Here is a 23,133-nt window from a genome sequence, read left to right on the forward strand (position 1 = left end):
ACTGTATTGTATGTTTAAGTTTGGATTAGGCATCAAGGATAAAAAAAATGGAGAAACAGGTAAAGCCCTTACTGGGTTAACAATTTACTGCAGTGTATAGTGGATAAATTAATATAATATAGCAGGTTGCTTAGTCAATAGTAAAGGTATTTCTTAAATGGTATAGAAGCAAAAGGAAGTGAATGATTCTGCTTAAGGTATGGGTAATATTGGAAAAGTATCTCAAAGAAAGTAAGGATTTAACAGATGGGGAAACTGGAGTACGAAGGAGTAGGGGTTGCATTTCAGGAGAGATGGACCAGCAATACAAAAGCTTGGTGGAATGCTCTTTTATGGTGTCTTGGCAGAACAGCGGGTAGTTTTATGTTTCTGAAATGTTCAATGCTTGGGGGAAGTGCTAAATATGGGGCTAGAAAAGCAGGTTATGATGAGTTTGTGAAGACATTTAAAAGCATCTTAAGCAGCTGAGAAATAATTTCTTCAAAGTTTTGGTTGTATAAATAATGAAACCTTATCTTAACCACCAAGTAAATGATTTCTCCAAGACTAGAACATTTAAGGAACAAAAAAATAACCAACTTAAAGAATGTGAACCAAAAGCCATGACCTGTGAATATTTCAAAGTTTAAATAAAAATGTCATGGCCCGTGGGTGTCACACAGAGGAGCAACAAAAGCTATGGGAACTTCAGAGCGGTAGCTGAGAGTGGTGATACTGCCTTAAATATTGATCACATCTCTCAGTGAAGCTGAGAAGCTGATCAAAAGGGGGAAATTGTTAAAAAGAAAACCACGGGCCCAAAATGGTGTCACTTAGACCAAGTTCCCAAACGGGGGCTTAATACCTAATTTATTTATTTATTTATTTTTAAAGATTTTATTTCTTTATTTGACAGAGGGAGATACAGCGAGAGAGGGAACACAAGCAGGGCAAAGGGAAAGGGAGAAGCAGGCTCCCCGCTGAGCCAGGAGCCTGATGTGGGGCTCGATCCCAGGACACTGGGATCATGACCCGAGCCTAAGGCAGACGCTTAACTGACTGAGCCACCCAGGCGCCCCTTAATACGTAATTTAATTGCAGTTTCAATTTCCCCCAGAAATGTCAGTCTAAACCTGTCAGTTGGGAATTTTTTGATTGGAGCCAATGAATCTGTCATATGCCTTATCCATCCCCCCCATAGGAAGATGAGGTAATCTACATGAGAAGACTCCTTGTCTTTCTCCCTAAGGGAAAGCAGCCTTGCCTGGAGCACTCCTTTACTTTTGCTAATAACTTTCTTTTGCTACCCTCCTTCTATAAAAATCTTCCAATCTGTACACCTTCTTAGAATGCCCCTCTGTTTGTTAGATGGGCTGCGGCCCAATGTATGAATCATTTAATCAAGCCAATTCAAGGGGCGCATGGGTGGTTCAGTTGGTTGAGTGAGCAGCTCTTGGTTTCAGCTGTCGTTATCTCATGTGTCATGGGATCCAGCCCTTGACTAGCTCTGTACTCAGTGGGTAGTCCGCTTGAGTTCTTCTTCCCCTGCCCCTCACCTCCCCCGCCACCCCCACCCTGGCACGCATGCGCATTATCTCTCTCTCTAAAATAAATAAATAAATAAATAAATCTTTTAAAAAGCCATTTAGATCTTTAAAATTTAAAAAAATAATAATAAATAAAATAAAAACGCCTCTTAACCCAGGTACTTGGTGCAGGTTTCTGCTTTTCTAGGTTGAATAATAGACACAATAATACAGTGTAATAAGTTCTATAACACATTTTGGTTTTCCAGCATCTTCCAAGTATATGATGAATTTTGATAACCTCAGTAACCCTGATCAATTGATTAAACTTGGCACATTATTATCAAGCTCAGTAGAAGAAACAGAGGAGGAGCCAGAGGAACAGTGAGAGAAAGCAGCTGGACTCATGCTGTGTCTGCTCTATCACCCTCCACATTCTTCATCAAATCCAAGAATGTAGAGCTGAAGGGGAGCTTAGTAGCATTCAGATCTGCTACGCTGCACACCAGCTATACACACAGGCAATCAATATGGTTTGGACACAGCTGATATAATTTGGTGGAGCTCTAATTGAATTTTTTCCCCTTCTTAATATCATTACACCTACAGAACATCTCCAATTAAGTGTCCCCCCATCAGTCTCAAAATTAAATATCCCAAATGGAACTCATTATCTACTCCCACATAAGCCAGCTCCTCATGACTGTTTCCCCTTTCTATTATAGGCACCACTGCTTCCAGGCTCCTAAATCTGAACTCCCTGGCGTCATTTCTCCTTTTGTTCCTTTTCCATTCCTAAACCCATTCAGTCACTGAGTGCCATTGACTACTCTCTGAAATTATTTCTATGCATAAATTCATTTGCCTTATGGGTATATGTTTTAGAATAGTCAAACAAATCAAGTAATCAGCGAACAAAAAAATGAAGACCCGAATAACTGAGTGAATGTTAAATTCTCCTTTTCCTTTCCTCTGTAAAACTACAACCTGAAGTGTGCATGTGTGAAAGTATTTGAGTGAAAGCAACTGCCCCCCACCTCACATAAATTAATCCTGTGATGAGGTGTTCTCCTTACTTGTGAATTCTTTCAGTCTCTTAAATTATATTAAAATCTCTCATAAAGTCACTTTCAGTTGCTTTCTTTCTAATAAAATAATATTATTTAGAAGACATATCATTGTACATTTTAGATCTATAAGGTGGTTGCCTAATGAAATTGATTTTATTTTTTTAAAGATTTATTTATTTTAGAGAGAGAGTGGTGGGGGAAGGGGGGAGAGAATCCTGAAGCAGACTCCCTGCTGAGCGCAGAGCTGACATGGGGCTCAATCCCACCGTCCTGAGACCATGCCCTGAGCCAAGACCAAGGGTCAGCTGCTTAACCAACTGAGCCACCCAGGTACCCCTGAAATTGATTTTTAAAAAGATGGCAGACATTGAATAAGTATTAAATTATTCCTAGGGGTATGACTTCATCTTTTTACTTGCTAGGTGTCATTGTTAATGAGTCTTTTAAAGGTCACACATACATGCACACTCACACATACAAAACAGTACTACCCACTAAATATACATCTAAAAGACAAGTGGGGAAATAAAAACAACAGCTTTCTTCCCAGCAAGAAAATAGGTGTGGCATGAGAAAAAATTTTCATGGTGGTTAATACAAATATTCAAGAAGTACTGCATCTTAAACCGTGTGACTTTAAATGGAGATATATTCTGGGGGAGGGAAAAAACCCTGCTAGATGACATAAAAAAGTAGTTCTTAGGATAAATAAAGTAATGACATCAAAGCGACCTGCAAAGAGATTGAATAGAATTGCTACGTGAAACGTGAGAGAAGAAAAAAAAAAATTTCTAATATTTTATCTACTATGTGTTTTGTTATTACATATAATTAACAAAATAGAATTCTTGTTAATATTATAAAAGTAGTTTTGGTTACTTCATCTGAACCCCTTAAAGTTTATGTATCTATGTTGGCCTAAAACCATTTGGAGGCAGGGGTGAGGGACGTAAGTTCTCTTGGGAAAATGTAGATTGCTTAATACATTATAAACATTCTAGACTCCATTCCACCTTGAATGGTGGGAAAGGGGGTTCCCCACACCAACAGGCAACACTTCAACCCTGGCTAGGTGTCCCACAATTCAACTCATTTCTGACACTGTGTACCCAGAGATAGCACCAGATCCCACAGGTTAAGGTTTCAGTCACACAAGAAAGCCTGCGCACCCACACTCTCTTCTGAGGCCAACTGCAAGTCCAAGTTGTCACCCGTGCTTCTGGCCCACTGGAGGTTCTCACGAGGACCACCTTGGGTTTAATTAATTTGCTAGAGTATCTCACAGAACTCAGATAAACATTTTGGTTATTAGAGTATTGGTTTATTAGACAAAGATTTGACTCAGGAACACCTAAATGGAAGAGATGAATAGCACAAAGTGTTTGGGAAGGGCATGGAACTTCCATGCTCTCTGAACTTACCACTGTCACCAAATCTCCACCTGTTCACTAATGCAGATGTTCTCTGAACCCTATCCTTTTGGATTTTTATGGAGTCTTCATTACAGAGGCATGATTAATTATGTCACTGACCATTGGTGATTGACCTCAATTGAATCTCCAGCTCTTCTCCCCTCTCTGGAGGTCAGTGGAATGGAACTAAAAGTCACCTCTCCATTCAGTATTGTCCCCCACCCTGCCCTCCCCTAACCAGCCCCCATCTTTAAATGCAGTCCAAAAGATACATCATTAACATAACAAGAGATGACTCTATAGTTCTCATCATTTAGGAAATTACAAGGATTTTAGGAGCTTTGTGGTCCCAAAAAGGAGGACTGAATCCAAATATGTATTTCTTACTATAAATCACAATATCACACGTGGCGTGGCTTTATATTTGAGCACCCATGACACATTTAACAAAAGAGGCAGGGAAACATATATCTCTTGTTTCTAAGCTAAATAATCTTGTCTCTGCCCCATGCTGCCTTCAGTATCAAATTTAGTGTTTTTATTAGGGACAGGAAAGTTCTAGAAGGACATTGGAGCAAAATTTTAGAAAGATTAATATGGAAACTAGGGATTGAAGGATCAGATCCTAATTCTCCTTCTGGGAATTTATAACCTAATTGGGAAATCAATGTAAATATCTGAAAACTTTAAAAAAAGAAGAAACAACCCAAGTTTGTATTCATTTGGCCACCAGATTTTTTGCCTATCATTTGTTTGTGTGTTGTAAGAGAAAAGAAAGACTTGTCACCCTGCAGTAAAATGAGTAATATTTCCTTCATAACTGTCTTTATATATGCAGTAAGCAAATATTTATTGAGCATCTATCATGTGCCAAGTAGAGGAAACACATACTCTGCATCAAAAGAGGTTATGTTCAGAGTCAGCTGGAATGATCTGGAATGGAAGGATTGGAGAAAGTATAGATAAGATGGGGATTTTTCTCAGACAAGCCTTCCAAGGAGGAGGAATAGAGGCCCAAATAATTTACTGATATTTATTATGGCATAAATAAATCAGTAAATGCATTTCAGTAATAGTTATAGCTAGTATTTGTTGAGCAAGTAGTATGTGTCAGACATTAACAAAGACCTTTCCGAGAGATACGACGTTCAAATCTTATAACAACCTATTGAATTTGACATCATGGTTACATCCTTTTTTTTTAAGATAAGAAAACCATGGTTTGAATGTTTATATCAACCAAGATCCAACAGCTAGTCAGTGACCAAATCACCCTAAGCTATCTAACTATGATTCTTTGTTTCCACTTGGTACTTCATAGAACTTAATGTATTCTCCAATACTCTTCCATAGTTGTGACTGTTTCTTAAAGATTAAATTTTTTATACTTTTTAAAAAAGATTATTTATTTATTTATTTATTTATTTGAAAGAGAGAAAGCAGGAGCAGGGGGAGGAGCAGAGGGAGAGGGAGAAGCAGACTCCCCGCTGAGCAGGGAGCCCAGCTCAGGGCTTGATCCCAGGTCCCAAGATCATAACCTGAGCCAAAGGCAGACGCTTAACCGACTGAACCGCCCAGGTGCCCCCAATTTTTTTTATACTTTAGGTTGTTATGAAGGCATGTGGTGATGAAAATAACCCCACAATTAATTTAACTAATTTTAGTTGCTGTCATATATAATTCCCTTACATATTATCCCTCTCAAAAGTGTTTAGTTGCTTTTCTTAAAGACTTTCCAGAAATGCCTACTCTGTTTTTTCAAGTTACTCTTTCATCACTTGCATTAGATTAGTGACAGTTTCATGTAGTTCATTTACTGGATTCAAGATATGGTTCAGTTACTCAGGGAGCCCAGAAGTTAACAACTTCTGAAAGTGCATGAATCCCTTCTACCCACTGGTATATCCGAACCATTCAGATTTTATTTGCTATATCAGGGGTTCTATCCCTTAAAGGTCCTTGGAGGATACTATCAGAATGAAAAGACTCAAAATAGCAGTCTTCCAGAAGACAACATTGTGGTTTTAAATTTAAAAGTATTCCCTGTATAGCATTAGTATCTGCTGATGTGGTCACCCAATTCCAGCAAGTCACATTGTGAGAACTGCGTAGGCGATGCATAGCATGCCAAAATAACTTGCAAATTTGGTCAATTAATTTGTTTTCTTTTTAAAAAAGTAGGTACAGTTTTTTAACAGTCTACTTAGTCATTTGGAAAAGTTTGAACTCTCACATTGAAAATTGTGTTCCTAGAAGCTCTGAGTGTTAACAAATCTGCTAGCCTTGGAGCCACCTTCTACCTTTTCTCTACCGCTACAAATTAACTTGTTTGTCCATTCTAAATATTCAGATTATGCTTAATAATTCATCTTATTATTTTATTTTATAGTAACATTTTGTTGCTAAAAATTTACATATATAATGATAATGTTCTTTCTTTTTAGATGTGAGGATTCTAGTACTGACCTGTATTTTTCAGTATTTCTGTGGGTATAGTAATGGATTTGGTCTAGTATTCATGTCCCAGTCAATACCCAACTTTACATACATTTTCCATCACCAAATCTTTCAAATCCATTCATCAAGGCTTAGAATATAACTTCTTTCTCTGTAAAATAATTTTCTCACTTTCCCAAAGGAACAAAATCTTCATTGAAAAAAAAAAAAACAACCATAGAGCTAATTACTGCCCTCACATAGGAGGTTTACCTGTAATATGAGCTGTGGTTTGAAATATGCTTTAGTCCTTTGTAGTAAGTCAGGTTAAAAAAAAAAAAACAACAAGTAAATTAACATTTTTATATTCTAATTCTTTAATTCAAAAAACCAAGACTCACTTTACAACCATAGGCTTATGAAAAATCTTTGAACCCAGTTGTCTGAGGGATTTATTGTTTTCCAGATCAGTAATATCTTCTGTAAGTGAAAGAAAGAAAGCAATTCTTTGATCATTTCTGTATTCTATCTTGACATTTCTTGATCTTTTCATGCTAGCATACTCTAAAGTTGATAGTTACTTAAGATTATGCAGGTACTTTGATGGATATTTAAATTTGGTAGTTTTATGTGTCTATAAAATTAAAATTAGGGGCAGCTGTGTGGCTCAGCCCGTTAAGCATCCAACTCTTGATTATGGGTCAGGTCATGATTTCAGGGTCGTCAGATCAATCTCTGTGTTGGGTTCTACACTGGGCGTGGATCCTGCTTAAGATTCTCTTTCTCTTGGGGCGCCTGGGTGGCTCAGTTGGTTAAGCGACTGCCTTCGGCTCGGGTCATGATCCCGGAGTCCTGGGATCGAGTCCCGCATCGGGCTCCTGGCTCAGCGGGGAGCCTGCTTCTCCCTCTGACCCTGTCCCCTCTCATGCTGTTTCTCTCTCTCTCTCAAATAAATAAAATCTTTAAAAAAAAAAAAAAAGATTCTCTTTCTCTCTCTCCCTCTGACCCTCCTTCCCCACTCTTTCTCTCTTTCTTTCTAAAAAAAATTAAAATTGATTTTTGAAACTGCTTTCTATAATTGACAGTGATAATCTATCTTATTTTTAATGTGTCTCCGCTTTGGGTATCTTTTCCCAATTAAAATTTAAAGTCTTATTTTGTGAGACATAGTTTTATTTATTCTTAATGAAGTAAATAAAGCAAGCCCTAAAAAACCTATGAAAATTATTTCTTAAAAATATAACAAATCCATGTAATAGAAGCAACTATCTTTTTACATTACCACTGCAGTTAAAGGTTTGGAGTATATTTTTTTTATTTTAAATTTAATCACCATTAATATATTCATCCATGCAGAACCAAAGGCAATTATTGTTAATATCAATAGCAAAGCATAGACAGTTACTTTTACTTTATCCAAGCCTCATCCCCATAAATGGAATTTGATCATTATATCTAATAGTTTGATCACTCCAAACTATTAGTAGCATTATGTTATTATTTGTAGGTGTAGAAAAGGTACTGTGTAGCCACCAAGGTTCTGTTTCCAGTGGTGAAGCTGATTATAAAAAATGTAGCAATTGATGTCTGGAAAAAAGAGACATTAAAATCTATGCTTCCCTCAAGCGGAATTTCTGCCAAAATATAGTGAAAAATGACTAAAGTCATATTTGTTTTGTATGCAAATTATATGGTAGCAAACCATCTTTTGCTTTTGTAATTTAATTACGGGAAATTCCCTTTTGATTTTCTCAGTTGGTTAGTAGCTTTCCTGAGACTCTACCATAGAGTTTAGGATTCAGATACCAATACTATGATCATTGTACTGACAGAAAAAAAATTCTAGAGCAAGCTCATAAATGCTTTCTTTCTCTGCTGTTCTCCCTCAAGTTTAAGGATGGGTCTGAATATTTTTTCAAGGCTCTTCTACATAGATACTTAAAAGCAGAATTTTTACAAATTCGTTTGTGTATCACCTGCAAATATGAGAAATGAACTTTCGCGTATTTGCTTGTTCGTTTTTGAGAGCACAATTTTCTTATTAATTTGAAAGTATACATTAAAGGAATTTCGGGCGCCTGGGTGGCTCAGTTGGTTAAGTGACTGCCTTCGGCTCAGGTCATGATCCTGGAGTCCCAGGATCGAGTCCCGCATCGGGCTCCCTGCTGGGCGGGGAGTCTGCTTCTCCCTCTGACCCTCCTCCCTCTCATGCTCTCTGTCTCTCATTCTCTCTCTCTCAAATAAATAAATAAAATCTTTAAAAAAAAAAAAGAAAAAAGAAAGTATACATTAAAGGAATTTCATTACACGAAAGGACCAAAGGGAAATGAAACCAGAAAGGGTTAAAAAGCAATTAATAGCCAAGCTTTTGAACAGTATCTTCCAGAATGCCTCTCAAGTTTCATCCCGTTTGGGGAGGATTTTAGCTCTTCCCACCCTCTTCCTTTGACACATGTACCTGACCATTCATATCTGTAATCATGGAGTAGCTTTTTTACAACTTATTGTACATATTTAGTAAAGGTGGAAACTGTTTTAAAGGAGGAAATATAATTTTCCCTCTACCCTTCTAGGTTCTTGGTTAAGACACACCTGTAATAGAAGATGGATTAAAAGGAGAAAAACAAACAGAAGTTTAATAACATGTATGCCTCCTGTATACATGGGGGAGACCCAGGGAGACTGAGTAACTCTCTGAAATCACCCAAGCCACCCCCTTAAATAGCATCTCCAGTTAAAGACAAAAGAAGGTGTTGGAGGTGGGAGAGCCAGTTACAGGGAAGTTACAACAAAGCACAGTAAATAAGGATAAGAGAGGGAGACATGCTCACAAATGGAGATTTCCCTCATAAATGTAAATATCTCTTACAAAACTGTAACTTCTTTTTTTTTACATTTTTTAATTTACTTTATTATTATGTTATGTTAATCACCATACATTACATCATTAGTTTTTGATGCAGTGTTCCATGATTCATTGTTTGCGTATAACACCCAGTGCTCCATGCAGAATGTGCCCTCTTTAATACCCATCATCAGGCTAACCCATCCCCCCAACCCCTTCCCCTCTAGAACCCTCAGTTTGTTTCTCAGAGCCCATAGTCTCTCATGGTTCGTCTCCCCCTCCGATTTCCCCTCCTTCATTCTTCCCCTCCTGCCATCTTCTTCTTCTTCTTTTTTTTTTTTTAACATATAGTGTATTATTTGTTTCAGAGGTACAGATCTGTGATTCAACAGTCTTGCACAATTCACACAAAACTAACTTCTACTCCGTTTCTTTAAAATAACCTTTATGTCAAAGAGGTATATTCTGAGGTGGGAAATTCTGCTTTCCTTCACTGTCTTTTTTAAGATTATTTATTTGAGAGAGAGAGAGAAAGCACACAAAGGGAGAGGGAGAAGACTCCCCACTGAGCAGGGACCTCAAAGTGGGACTCTATCCCAGGACCCCAATATCATGACCTGAGCCGAAGGGAGAAGCTTAACGAACTGAGCCACCCAGGCGCCCCGCTTCACTGTCTTTTGTGTCTTTTATACACTCTCTATGTACCGTATAGAGTCTGGGAGTTCAATATGTGTTCATATAAATTAAACATGGAATGGATAAATGATGGATGGAAGAATGGATAGATGAATGTATAGGTTTATAGTCATTTCCATGTGTTAAAAAAATTCAACTGAGTAAATTTGAAGCTCTAATTTGCTTTATTAAACAATTCATGAAATGAGCAGCATCACATCTAGCAAGTAGAGAGAGTTCTGTGGAGTTATACAAAATGGGTAGCTCTTAAGGGAGGAGGGGGGCACAAAGAAGCTATTAGCAAAAGAAAAGAGGATTATTTCAGGCCATGACTTCTTCTGAGGGGGAAGGGGAATGGTAGGATTTTTATCCTGCAGATGACCTCACTAATGCTGATCAGAAGATAAATAGATAGACAGACAGACATGAGGCGGATTAACAAAAGAAAAAAAAAGCAGTTTGACTACATGCACACAAGTGTCCAATAATGAAATTGAGACCTAAGGAAATGACCTAGGCAGGCAGTTTTTATACCTTTTGGACAATGTGACAGTAAATCTGTGATAAAATGACAGGGTAGAAAAAAAAAAAAGAAAACTCATGTTTGGGAGTTTTGACTAATAAGGAATTCTAAACAGAATTTGGGCTGACACTGTAAATTAGTGAAAGTAACTAAGTTTGTTTATGCCTTCTGGGCTCTAAATTCCCTATCTCTGGTGACAAGGATGTCTCTTTACATGCTGGAACAGGGAGGATACCTTTCACTTGGGAGATTCATTTCGAGCTTTCTGGAAACAAAGTGGGGTCAGAGTGTTCTTGTACCGGCTGTTTCTTAAGTAACTTTAGTTCAAAATAATCAGTATGCCAAAGTGGCACATTTTAAGACAGGCTGCCTTTGATTCCTACGTTATCTGGGGTGATAGCTCCTTTCCTAGAAAGTAGGTCCTCTGTCTAAATTCTTTTAGGCAGTTAAGGGGTGGCAAAAAATAAAAACTTCTTGAGTCTTCTGTTTCTTAAAAATAATCAGCCTATAATAATCCACATGCCAAAGAGACACATTTTGGGGTAGCAAATTTTATCCCCTAGAGTATATTGTTCAACTTTTCTGATAGTTGCTTATCTAATAGGTGGAAAATTGTCTTATTTTGCACTTGTGTAATAATGAATGAAGATGACCATATTTTCAAATGCTTAAGAGCTATCTTTGTTGTTTTTTTCCTGAATTCTTATCATTTCCTTTGCATATTTTAGAATTTCTTCTAAAACTGTTTTAGCATCAGTGAATAGATGAGAAATTGTCTATTTTTTATCAGAAGCAGTATTTTCCAGCATATTCAAACCTACTAATTCATTAGATTTAGCACTATTGCTAATTGTTCATTGATTTCAAAAGATAAATTACACTTTCAAGGAGGATAGTTCCAACATTCTTGGTCGTATTAGAAAATGTTAGGCTATGAAGGAATATCTAAAGAGTGATTCCAGAAACAGTAAGAGCACTCTCTCTTATGTCAGGAATTTTGCACAGGCTGTTCCACAGAAATATTCTTGCTCTTATTTTGCAGGATGATATCTTTCTCATCCTTTAGATCTCAGTTTAATTCTATTTCTTCAAAGACATCTTCCTTGGTTCTTAAATCTCTAAACAGAGCAAAGAGCAATTGTGTTTAAGATAAAAATGGGTTTATTCAGGAAGAGCAGAGGTATTGCTGTGTGCAATATGCAAGCTGTGATGGACCATAGGCAAGTCCAAAGACAGAAAGGGAAGGTCAGGTTTTATTAGGTTTAGGAGGAAATTGGAAAGGGTTGTTTTGAGCAGAAGTAAAATGGAGAAGAACAAGAGTTTGAGGTTGTGACAGTTTCTCATTGGCTGTAAGCGAAGGTTGGTATGTGTTGCTAGGGCAAGAAGGAATCTTCCTTTTCTTAAAAGCAGGAGATAAAATTCCTTTGTGAAAAAAGTCCTCCCTTGTTGAAATAATTCTTTCTCCTTCTTCCTGGTGGTCATGCAGGCTGCAATGAGTAGTATGTGTGTGAGAGTTCACCTTTCACGGCTTCCCGACTCCTTTTCCTTAGTAAGATTTTCTTTTTCAAATTTTAAAGATTTTATTTATTTATTTTTGAGAGAGAGAGAGCACGCAGGAGCAGGGGGTGGGGTGGGGGCAGAGGGAGAAGCAGACTCTCTGCTGAGCAGGGAGCCCAATGCAGGACACGATCCCAGGACCCTGCGATCATGACCTGAGCCAAAGGCAGACGCTTAACCGACTAAGCCACCCAGGTGCCCTCTCTTTTAAATTTTTTTTTTTTAAAGATTTTATTTATTTATGTGACAGAGACACAGCAAGAGAGGGAACACAAGCAGGGGGAGTGGGAGAGGGAGAAGCAGACTTCCCGCTGAGCAGGGAGCCCGATGCGGGGCTCGATCCCAGGACCCTGGGACCATGACCTGAGCCGAAGGCAGACGCTTAACGACTGAGCCACCCAGGCGCCCCATCTCTCTTTTAAATTTTAAATAAGGTTTCCTTTATTTATTTTCACAAAATCTAGACTAGATTTGGCCTGATTCTCTATTTTAGGTATTCTGTATCTTAAAATCCTGTTTATTTTTTTCCATAACAGTTATCACATTTTGTAGTTCTATAATTTTGTCATTTATTTGCTATTCCCTACAATAAACTCAAAGTTCTATAAGAGCAGTCTCCATGTCTGTCTTGTTTACTGTTTTATCTTCACGGCTGGATTCACGATGTGGCATTAAATAAACATTCAGCAGATATTTGTGGGAGGAATAAGTGATCAGGCTCTAAGTTCTAGTTTGTTTGTCAAAAATTCAGTTGTTCCTTCAGAACTATGCCAAACATGTACTTCTAGTGGACTGAATTTAATTCAGTTGAGTTTTTACTTTGTGCAAGCAAAGAAATAGAGGGAGAAGGATAGGGAGGGGAAGGGAGGGAGGGATAGAGAAAGAGAGAGAGGCACACACGAGTGAGCTAGGGAGCATGGACTCTTCAAGGAGCTTATGGTTTTTATTCACCGTTTACTGCAAATAGACTTCACAAATAAATTGCATTGTCAAACATCATTGCTCTGAGGCAAATGCAACCAGAGTACTTTGAGGTTCAGATATAATCGGCGAATAAATGCAAAGCTGGGAAAAATCTATTAAAAATTATTTTTAAACCCCATTTTTCTAATGACTCTCAGGGAGGCAAAACTAAAACATGTGTTTTTACATAATGCTTGGGCTTCACATTCTGTCTCTTAATTAAAATTTAGTAGAATGTGTATTTCAATAGATCATATATGCCAGGAGCCACCGGGGTTATTGACTATTACATGATAATGATCATCTTAAGGGGGCTTTTATCCACCTAGGGTTTCACTGAGGATAGAGTTTGATGTATAAAATTAAATTATTTGCGATCTAAGAATAACTTCAAAAATAAAATATCAAGCTTCAACATTCCTTTTTGTACATGCACTGATTTAATCTGTCATCCATTAATTGCCAATCCTGTTTACATGGAACAAATCTAGGCTTTCCTTTTGGGAGAGATTTGACTTACTCTTTAAACCATGTGTGCTTTCAGTTGTGGTGTTTGGTTTCCCTGTAAGAAAAGAAGAATATATGGGGTTAGATATGTCCAAAGTCACTGACTGTTAAAGTCCATGTAAATGTAATTTATCAATAGTTATTAACTCATGAATAGTGTCAATATCTGCATTTGGCTAGGGAGAAAAAATAGAAAGATAGAGGATTAGAATAGGGAACCTGGGAAATAGGGAGTGGGAAGTAAATCATGAACAGATTAATGAATATGTCCTCTTCAATTATCATTTGGATAATTTTTGTGAGTAATTAAACACCAAAAATTGGCATATAAAATTTGGCAGTATGAACTGAAAACTGAGAAACATAGAATTATAAAACTTAAAAGGTAAACGAAACTTTAGTAGGTGCAGCTTTATGTTCTAACCTTTATAGAATGAGTGCAAGGGAAGGATCAACACTTACAAGCATCTGTTTTGTGGTTGAAGATTTTATTTATTTATTTGACAGAGGGGGAGAGTGTGCGAGAGCAGGGGGAGCGGGAGAGGGAGAAGCAGGCTCCCTGCTGAGCAGGTAGCCCGATGCAGGGCTCCATCCCAGGACCCTGGGATCATGACCTGAGCTGAAGGCAGACGCTTAACCAACTGAGCCACCCAGGTGCCCCAAGCGTCTGACTCTTGATTTCAGCTCAGGTCATGACCTCAGGGTCATGAGATCGAGCTTCACAGTGGGCTCCACACTCAGCGTGGAGTCTGCTTGTTCCTCTCCCTCTGCTCCTCCTCCCACTCACTCTCTCTCCCCCTCTCAAATAAATAAATACAATCTTTAAAAACAAAGAATAAAAATTTGCCATTTGCAATGACATGGATGGAGCTAGAGTGTATTATGCTAAGTGAAATAGGTCAGTTGGAGAAAGACAATTACCATATGACCTCACTCATATGTGGAATTTAGGAAGCAAAGCAAATGAGCAAAGGAGCAAAAAAAGAAAAGCAAATGAAGAAACAGATTCTTAACTATAGAGAACAAACTAGTGGTTATTGGGGGGGGAGGAATGGGTAAAACAGGTGAAGGGAATTAAGGAGTACACTTGCTATGATGAGCACTGGGTGTTGTGGGGAAATATTGAATCACTATATTGTACACCTGAAACTAATATTACACTGTATGTTAGCAAACTGAAATTTAAATAAAAACTTTAAAAGGAAAAGAATATTTCCTAGGGATGTCTTGAAGCATAGAACTTTATTTTGGGACACAATCTTTGGAATAGTGTTGACCAAAACTATCTGTCATGTCTTTTTAAGTGTTTCTGGCTCTTGACTATGGTCTTTTGAAGCCAGTCAGTCCTTCTACACTCATGTTAAAGGTCTTTGATGATTAATCCCCATTTCCCTAAATTTCAACTCCTTACTTTGGCCTGCAACATTCTCTGTCTTTTGTCGTTTTGCTACTTTTACCTGCTCATTTCTTCCACTCCTTGTCTGTTCTCCTTACACTTGAAGGCAGTCTTCTCAGACCTTGAATGTTGTTTCCCACATTCTCAACAGGACAAGCTTCTTTTTCTTTTTCACAGATTTATTTATTTGAGAGAGAGAGAGAGTGAGCCAGATTGTGAGCTGGGGTGGGGAGGGGCAGAGGGAATCTCAAGCAACAGGGAGTCCAACGGGGGACGGGGGGGAGGGTCCATCCCAAGACCTCTGAGATCATGACCTGAGCTGAAACCAAGAGTCAGTCACTCAACCTACTGAGCCACCCAGATGCTCCATCAACCTGACAAGCTTCTGATCCATCTTTTGGCACCCAGACAAAATGTGGTTTTCTGGGTGAAACATTTCATTAATATTCTGAGGTGCGATTCATCTTCCTCTCTTCCATGATGCCCCTATAGCACTTTGTGTTTTTCCAAATGCTGTTCTCCTCAGTACAGTTATGATACCTAAAGGGCTAGGGCTTTGTATTATTGTGTGTATCCTGTGTTAGACATGCACTAAACTTCTAGAAGATATTTTAAATGAATTATTATGATGCATTATTCTGTTTTTAGTAGACTTTATTTTTCAGAGTAGTTTTAGGTGTGCGGCAAAACCGAGTAGAAAGTGCAGAGATTTCCTGTATTCTCCTGTCCTAACACATGTATAGCCTCCCCAGTTATCAACAGCCCCACCAGAATGGTACGTTCGTTATAATTAATGAACCCACACTGACACATCCTCATCACCCAGAGTCCATAACTTACATCAGGGATCACTCCTCGTGTTTGTGGTATATTCTTAATGGTGTAAAGATATTATTTTAGGGACGCCTGGGTGGCTCAGTCGGTTAAGTGTCTGCCTTCAGCTCAGGTCATGATCCCAGGGTCCTGGGATCGAGTCCCGCGTCGGGCTCCCTGCCCCGCGGGGAGTCTGCTTCTCCCTCTGCCTCTGCCTCTCTCTCTCTCTCTATCTCTCATGAATAAATAAATAAAATCTTTAAAAAAAAAAAGATATTATTTTAATTGTCCTTAAGAGTACATGTTGAAATTTTTGACTTGTTTTGCTTCAAATTTAGATTAAATAGGCCTGGGATTTTAAGAGTCACTTTTATCTTTCTTTTTTTTTTGGTGCTTCTGTGTGGGCTTGAGCCACAATTTTATCTTTAGTGGACTTTTACATTTTCCATATAACAAAATTATTTAATGTACAGTAATACCAATAATATAGACCTTTACCATAGAAAGTAAGGTGTCTGTGTGTGTGTGTGTGTGTGTGTATGTCCAACAGAGAAATCCTACAGTCATATGTGTTTTATCGATGAAATCAGAAAACTGAATAAACAGATTATCTTAATTAGACTTCAATGTCATGGGTAGAACCTGCATTTTAATGTGGCTAGTAGTTGCCTGGAATTTGGATCTGGAATGCATTGAGTCTGCTGAAAGTCTCTACCAAGGGCTGATAAAGAAGTGAATCATCCTCCTCTTTTCTTTTCTTTTCTTTTCTTTTCTTTTCTCTTCTCTTCTTTTTTTTCTGTCAGAGGAATTTTATATAATGTTCATTTGGTTTCTGGTGATGATATCTCTAGTGCAGCTTCATTTTGCAGAGTTATTCAGAAGGCTATTGTAAGCTCCTTTCCTTCTTGGCCCAGCAAATCCCTGAGTGACCGGACACCACACTGGGAATCTTCTGTAGTGGCACATGACAAAGGGAGATGTCTCTAGCAGTCCCACAAAGCCAGGCGTCCTTTCTGGAAATGAGAATTGATTCAGCAAATCTGAGTATAAACCACAAAACCCAACAGATAAAATCCATATAACAAGGATCACCCACCAAATTTTTATATTCTAAAGTGTGAACATAGCCAGAAGATGCAATTTACCTGAAGAGGAGTTTTTAGAACTCACACTTTCTTTGCTGGCTAGCAGTTGAAAAAGCATGGCTTTAGGAAAGGTTCTCCTTTGATTTTCTGTGTTTAATAGTGTTTTGTATTTGTGAGTTTGTGTGTGGTATGTGGTAAAGGTGGTTGCAAAGTGTCTCAGATATATAGTAAACAAACAAACATGTCTTTTTAACATCGAAATACATGCTTAATTGTCTTTCTAAATGCTTATGACAAAATAAAGGTCACATGTTCTAACAGGCTTTGCTTGAAAATAGATAAAAATATTTCAATTATTTGAACTTGTAGCTAATTATATCTTCAGCACATATCACTGCTAATTTCAGATCTTAAAATTTTTTATCAAATTTAAAAAGGAATATAAAACAATAAAGTATATTATCCAGAGAGACAAAATACTGACATTTGAAATATTTTTTTTAATTCATTTATGGTATCAGCTCCTCTCACAGGTAAAGTAAACTTAATGAGGTCTAATGGGATATATGGTTGGTTAAACTGGTTAGAATTGTGTTTGATTTATATAGTCACTCTCTCCTGGATCTTGGAATCAAATAGTAAGTTGCAAAATTTTGTATATTATTTTTGTTTATCATTCTGTTTACAATATTGCACCTGACTCAATTTAGAGTGGATAGTATTTCTAGCTGCCTTTCCTCAGAGAACAAACATCTGCTGAAATGCATTTCAGCATTTTAATTTTGTTAATAGGAATAATTCAAAAATATAGTACAAAGTGCAGCATATTACATTTCAGAGAAAATGAGGACAGTGATTGTTAACTCTGAGTGATAGTTTCCCAATGTAAGAAGAGTGGATTTTGTCATCTTTGTAATATTTCATTTCATATGGACACCCTAAAAGAGGCAAAATATACTTTTACCTCTATTATGAAGATTAGAACCAGAATAGTTTTATTATTGTTATTATTACTAATAAGACTATGTTAATATTGGTATGGTTCTTTATAGTTTATGAGTCATTTTTTATTGATTTTAATTGATTTGTTCATAATAGCTACCACCACTTCTCAGAACAGGCCAAGTAAAAGCGGGTGTAAAAAATAATGCAAGTGGCACATGGAGTTCAAAAACTTATGGCATTTGAAATGTGTGCCTGTAGGTATGTATTTAACATTGCTGAGCTTCAACTTTCTTATCTGTAAAATGGGCACATGAATACTTGCTTTATGGAGCAATTGAAAGGATTAAGTGAGGAACTGATTTTAAAGCCCTAGTGCAGTGTAGATGCTCAATACCCATAATTTTCTTTCCCCTTTTTAAATTTATTAACTAAAGAGAAGGGACTTCACTGATGGTATTAAGGAGGGAGGGGGTAATTTCACCCTCACTTAATGTTGACCAACTTCCACACCACACCACCTGAAGCCAACATAAAATCTATGAAATAGAGAAACCTACATTCAAGACAAGTGCTCTGTTTTCTCCCTCCCCTTCCTCTCTTAGCCAGATGGCCACTTCAGAGCCTCAGCTCAGAATAGGAGACACTTGCCTCCTGTGCAAAATTTAAAGGTGTATCTAAAAATTCACTAAGATAAATAACATTTTAGTCAATGTTTTAAAAATCAAAATCGGGAGGTGCCTGGGTGGCTCAGTCAGTTAAGCATTTGCCTTCACCTCAGGTCATGATCCCAGGGTCCTGGGGTCGAGTCCCGGATAGGGCTTCCTGCTCAGCAGGAAGCCTGCTTCTCCCTCTACCCCTCCTCCCTTCTCCTGATCTCTCTCTCTCTCTCTCACGCTCTCTCTCTCTCTCAAATAATTACAATCTTAAAAAAAAATTAAAAATAAAAATCAGTGCCAAACCCAGTTCATGATGAGCAAAATAACAACATGTGAAATAAACCTGGGACCTGACCTTACACTTACACAGCTCAGGGCACTTGCCTCATCCTAACCTCCTGCTGACCACTCACCTCACAGACCACAACACTAGGTGCTTCTCCCTTCTCCCATCCACCAGTGTCCCCCAAACTGGGATAATAAACATATCTTGAATCTATCACCCCCTGGTTTAAAAAATATTTTATCAGATATATATGCCTCAACAGCATTTCTCTGAATTTTAATGTAGGAGTTATAAGTATGGAGTTCTACAGTCTGGATCTGAGTTCTGTCACTACTAATCCCTGGATATCTGATCTTGGACAAGTTGTCTGGATTCTCTGAACCACAGTGTTCTCACCCATGAAATGGGAAAAATAGCCATAGGGCCAAGGTGAAAATATTTAATTTGGTGCATGGTATATATCCTTTTGTGTTTGGTTTTTTTACTTGAAAGTTATTAAAAGGATAGCTGAGACTTGCTTTTTTTAATGCAAATTCATCTCCCTAAATTTCACCTTGATGGCTCTGTATAGTGGTAGTTCTCTTGTTTATAGTACTGGAGAAGCAATTTAATTATTCATTCTCCTGCCAGTCGGTTTTGGGGCACCTTGAAGATTTGTTTGTTTATTTTATTATTTGGAGCAGTACTGCTGTGAACATTCTTGTATATGTTTCCTGGTGCAAATACCACTCAGTGTTTCATGCCACAAATGGATATCTCAAGTTTTACCATGTGATGCCTTGAAATCCATAGTTTTTACCCATCTTTTCCAGTATCTGGTTCTTCCTTAGTCACAGCCAACTGTTACTGATTACCAGGAAGGGCCAGTTGCTGTGCTGGTCTCTCCCGAATCCTTTTCCATGAGCCCCTCAGTGCTTTTGCTCCAAGAATCTGGTCTGTACTCAGCTGACTGCTTTTTTTTTTTTTTTTTTTTTAATTTCCAGGACTTGATTGCTTATTTTCAAGTCCTTCCTCTCTGACTCCTTACCTGTTCACCTGATGTTAGTAGCATCTCTCTTTATCTCTAACCTGAGGTTCCGGTGTCTCACTTTGCTCAGTGAGCACGAAAGTCTTTGTATTCTGGTGTCTGTGTTCATTTTGATGATGATGCTTGATAGGGGTTTAGACATCCTCTTTGGAAGAAAAAAAACCTCTTTTTTAGTTGTAGTTCACCATAGTCTTAGTTTGGATTTCTTTAAAAACCAAGTTTGGGACAAGGACTAGAGACCTAGCAGTTCATGTGCTAGCTGAAGCACCAGTGGGAGAGCAGGGGAGATAAGAAATGGGGAACAAACAACAGCGAGTGAGTTATCGGGCTGGCTGCTGCTGTGCAAATCTTTTGCTTAGTCCAATGGAGACATCTGAGGATTGCTAGATAGAATGTACTTACAGTTGTCCCTCTGAAGGACAAGAGGCTGGGGACTACATCTGTGTTTCCTATGCCTCCTTGATTGATGGCTGCTCAGGGCAGCAGGTCCCCTGTCCCATGGAGGCTAAATGAGTTTCCATGATTTTGGAGAAAGTCTTGAGGTAGAAACACTGAGAAAAGCCATGGGTGCTTGACTTGGCAAGCCTTCAGTGTGTCCCTCACAGTGCTGATCAAAGTAGACCAACAGAATGGGGTGCCTGGCGTCTGCTACATAGTTCATAGTGGGTTTCCCAATTATCTAGTGCCATTATCTTCTTTGACAATATCTCCCAAGAAGATACAATGCAGCTCTGGCCCATTGCTATTTACTCCTTCATGCCTAGGATCGTGTGGCTTATGGTTGTTCTATTTTATTTTTCAGGCATGCTTTTAGTATTTGGAAGCCCTGTAGCCTTTTTACCATGATATACGTAATGGTTAAATCATGCAAGTTCATTTTAAATTCACAGTTTGATGTTATTCACATAGCAAGCGCACAATAAATACTTCTAAAAGGAATGATTTTCAAATCCCTTTCTGTATTCTGGAGACACATGTGAACTGTAATAGTGCCTTGAGCCAGAAGACTGTTTCCTCCAAGTTGCAAAGTGACTGACAATAATATATAAACCTAGAAGCTTCAAGGAAAATGTTACCAGAGGTCACTTTTAAACTAGAGGAACAATCATTTTTCATGATAAGCTACCCCTGCCCCCTCCCCACTGAAGCCTCTGGTCTGCTATGATTACTAAACTCCCATCTATTCAGTGCAAAAAAAATAGAGACCGAACGGAAGACTTTCCAGGGAAAACAGCCACTTGCCTTTTAGTTGATAGTTGTTATATTGACTTGTCAATCACTCAGACATAGTTGTTTTTTAAAAATATTTTTATTACATAGGGATAAAAGAATATTTATAATGTATATGGTTTAAATAATAACAACTTACTAATTTAGAATACTCTCAGTAATTTGAAGCTCCCCAATTCCATCATTTCTCCTCCTATCACCAGAGATAATCATTCTCCCGAATTTTGCTTTTATAGTCTTGCCATATATGCATGTATTCCTAAATAATAAATTTTGTTGTGCATGCTTTTGAACTTCATATAATTGAAACCATATTGCATCTAGTCTTGTGTGACTGCCTTTCCCAATCAGCTTTATGTCGCTGAGATTCATCCGTGTCAGTGAATATAGCTGTAGTTCATTCATTTTCCCTGTCATGCCATCGCAGGAATAAACCACAGTTTATCTGTACATTCTCCTGTTGACGGATATTTGGGTTGTTTCCAGTTTTATCTCTTCTCCTATTTTCCCCGTGCACCTTGTATACAGTTAGGAGTGGAAATGTGGGGTTGTAGTGTTTGTGTATGTGCCCTCAGGTTTACTCCTTGCTTCCTTTACCCTGCTTTCCTGGGTACCAGTGGGACATTGATGTTTGTAGGCTCTAAGTGCCAGCCTCCCATGTCCCCTGGCTTCTAGCTTTTTTTGGCTAAAGGGTGGAGAACTGATGAGTCAGAGAACACCCCAGGGTGCTTCTCTCCCTCCCTTTGTTTTTCAGGTAAGGTCTATGGCAGCAGCTGCCTATGCTTTGGGATTCTGCTTCCAGCCAGATAGGCCCACAGGAGTGCCATCTTCCACTGAATGAACTCATGACCTCCTCAGGGAGGAAAAATCATTCCCATTCTAACCTTCTAGTTTCTTGGCAGAGACCCCCCCCCACCTGTAGTAAAAGAGAAATTAAGAGGAGAAAAACAAGCAAGTTTGATAACACTTCTACCGCCTTTATACATGGGAGAGACCCAGGAAAACTGAGTAACCCCCTGAAATGGCCCAAGTCACCACCATAAATACCATCTCTAGCTAAAGACAAAAGAAGATGTTGGGGAAAGGGGGAGGCCAGTAGTGGGAGGTTTCAGGCAAAGCCTAGTAATCAAGGGTACCACTGTTATGCAGATTTAGGTTGTTACCTTCTCCATTGATAAAAGTTTCTAAGGATTTAGAGTCATCTTTCTCTTCCTATTACAGAGAGGGAGAAACACTTACAAAAGGAGATTTCCCTTATACACATAAATTTCTCTTACAAAAGGGTACCTTCCTTCAGCTTTCAGGGTTTCTCCTGTGTTGCTCTTCCTTAACCAGCTCCAGATAATCTTTATGCCAAAAAGGCATAATTTGGGGTGACAAATTCTGCTCCACTTGAACCTCATCCACTGAATTCAGGCACCTTCCCTCCCCACCCCTCCTCCCTTTTTCTGTCTCTCAGTCTCTCTCTCCCTCTCCTCCCTCCCCTTCTTTCCTTCATTATTCCATTCCTCTCTCCCCCCTCTCCTTTCTCCCTCTCTCCCTTCACTGGAAGGACAATCCCAACTTACTGCTGTTGCTGAACTTTGGATCGCTTCATCCTTCGTGGTTTGCCATTTCAGTTCTTCTATCACCAGTTTACATTCCATAATTTAAGATTTCTATTTTAAATATCAAATGGCTTCTAGTTTCTGCTTAGAAACTGACAGGATCTCCAACTTTACAAGATGATGCCAAATTCTTTTCTAATTTGGTTACACCCATTTAAATTCCCACCAACTTAAAATTTGCTCACTCCAAATTATTTCTAACACTTGATAAGGTCAAAATTTAGTTTTTGGCTACTATATTGAATATAAAATTGGTTCTTACTGTGGTTTTGATTTTCATTTCACTAATTAAAAGTGAGGTTGGGGTGGGGTGCCTGGGTGGCTCAGTAGGTTAAGCGCCTGAGTCTTGGTTTCAGCTCAGGTCATGATCTCATGGACTGTGGGATCAAGCTCCGCGTTGGGCTGCCCACTCATTGGGAATGTGCCTAAGGATACTCTCCCTTTGCCCCTCCTCCCATGTGAACACATACGCTTGCACCCTCTGTCTCTCATATAAATAAATACAATCTAAAAAAATAAAAATAAAAGAATAAAGATGAAGTTGAACATTTTTTCATAGTTTCATTCATAGGTGTTAAACGCAGACAGTGAATTG

General features: G+C 38.4%; 1 protein-coding gene across 1 annotated transcript in view; it reads left to right on the top strand.

Annotated features, from left to right (window-relative positions):
* DMD (dystrophin) overlaps positions 1–23,133 on the top strand; it is a 2,077,064-nt gene that overhangs the window by 276,065 nt on the left and 1,777,866 nt on the right. The window lies entirely within an intron of this gene.

Source organism: Neomonachus schauinslandi, chromosome X (assembly GCF_002201575.2).
Source record: "Neomonachus schauinslandi chromosome X, ASM220157v2, whole genome shotgun sequence".
In the NCBI taxonomy this organism is placed as follows: Eukaryota; Metazoa; Chordata; class Mammalia; order Carnivora; family Phocidae; genus Neomonachus; species Neomonachus schauinslandi.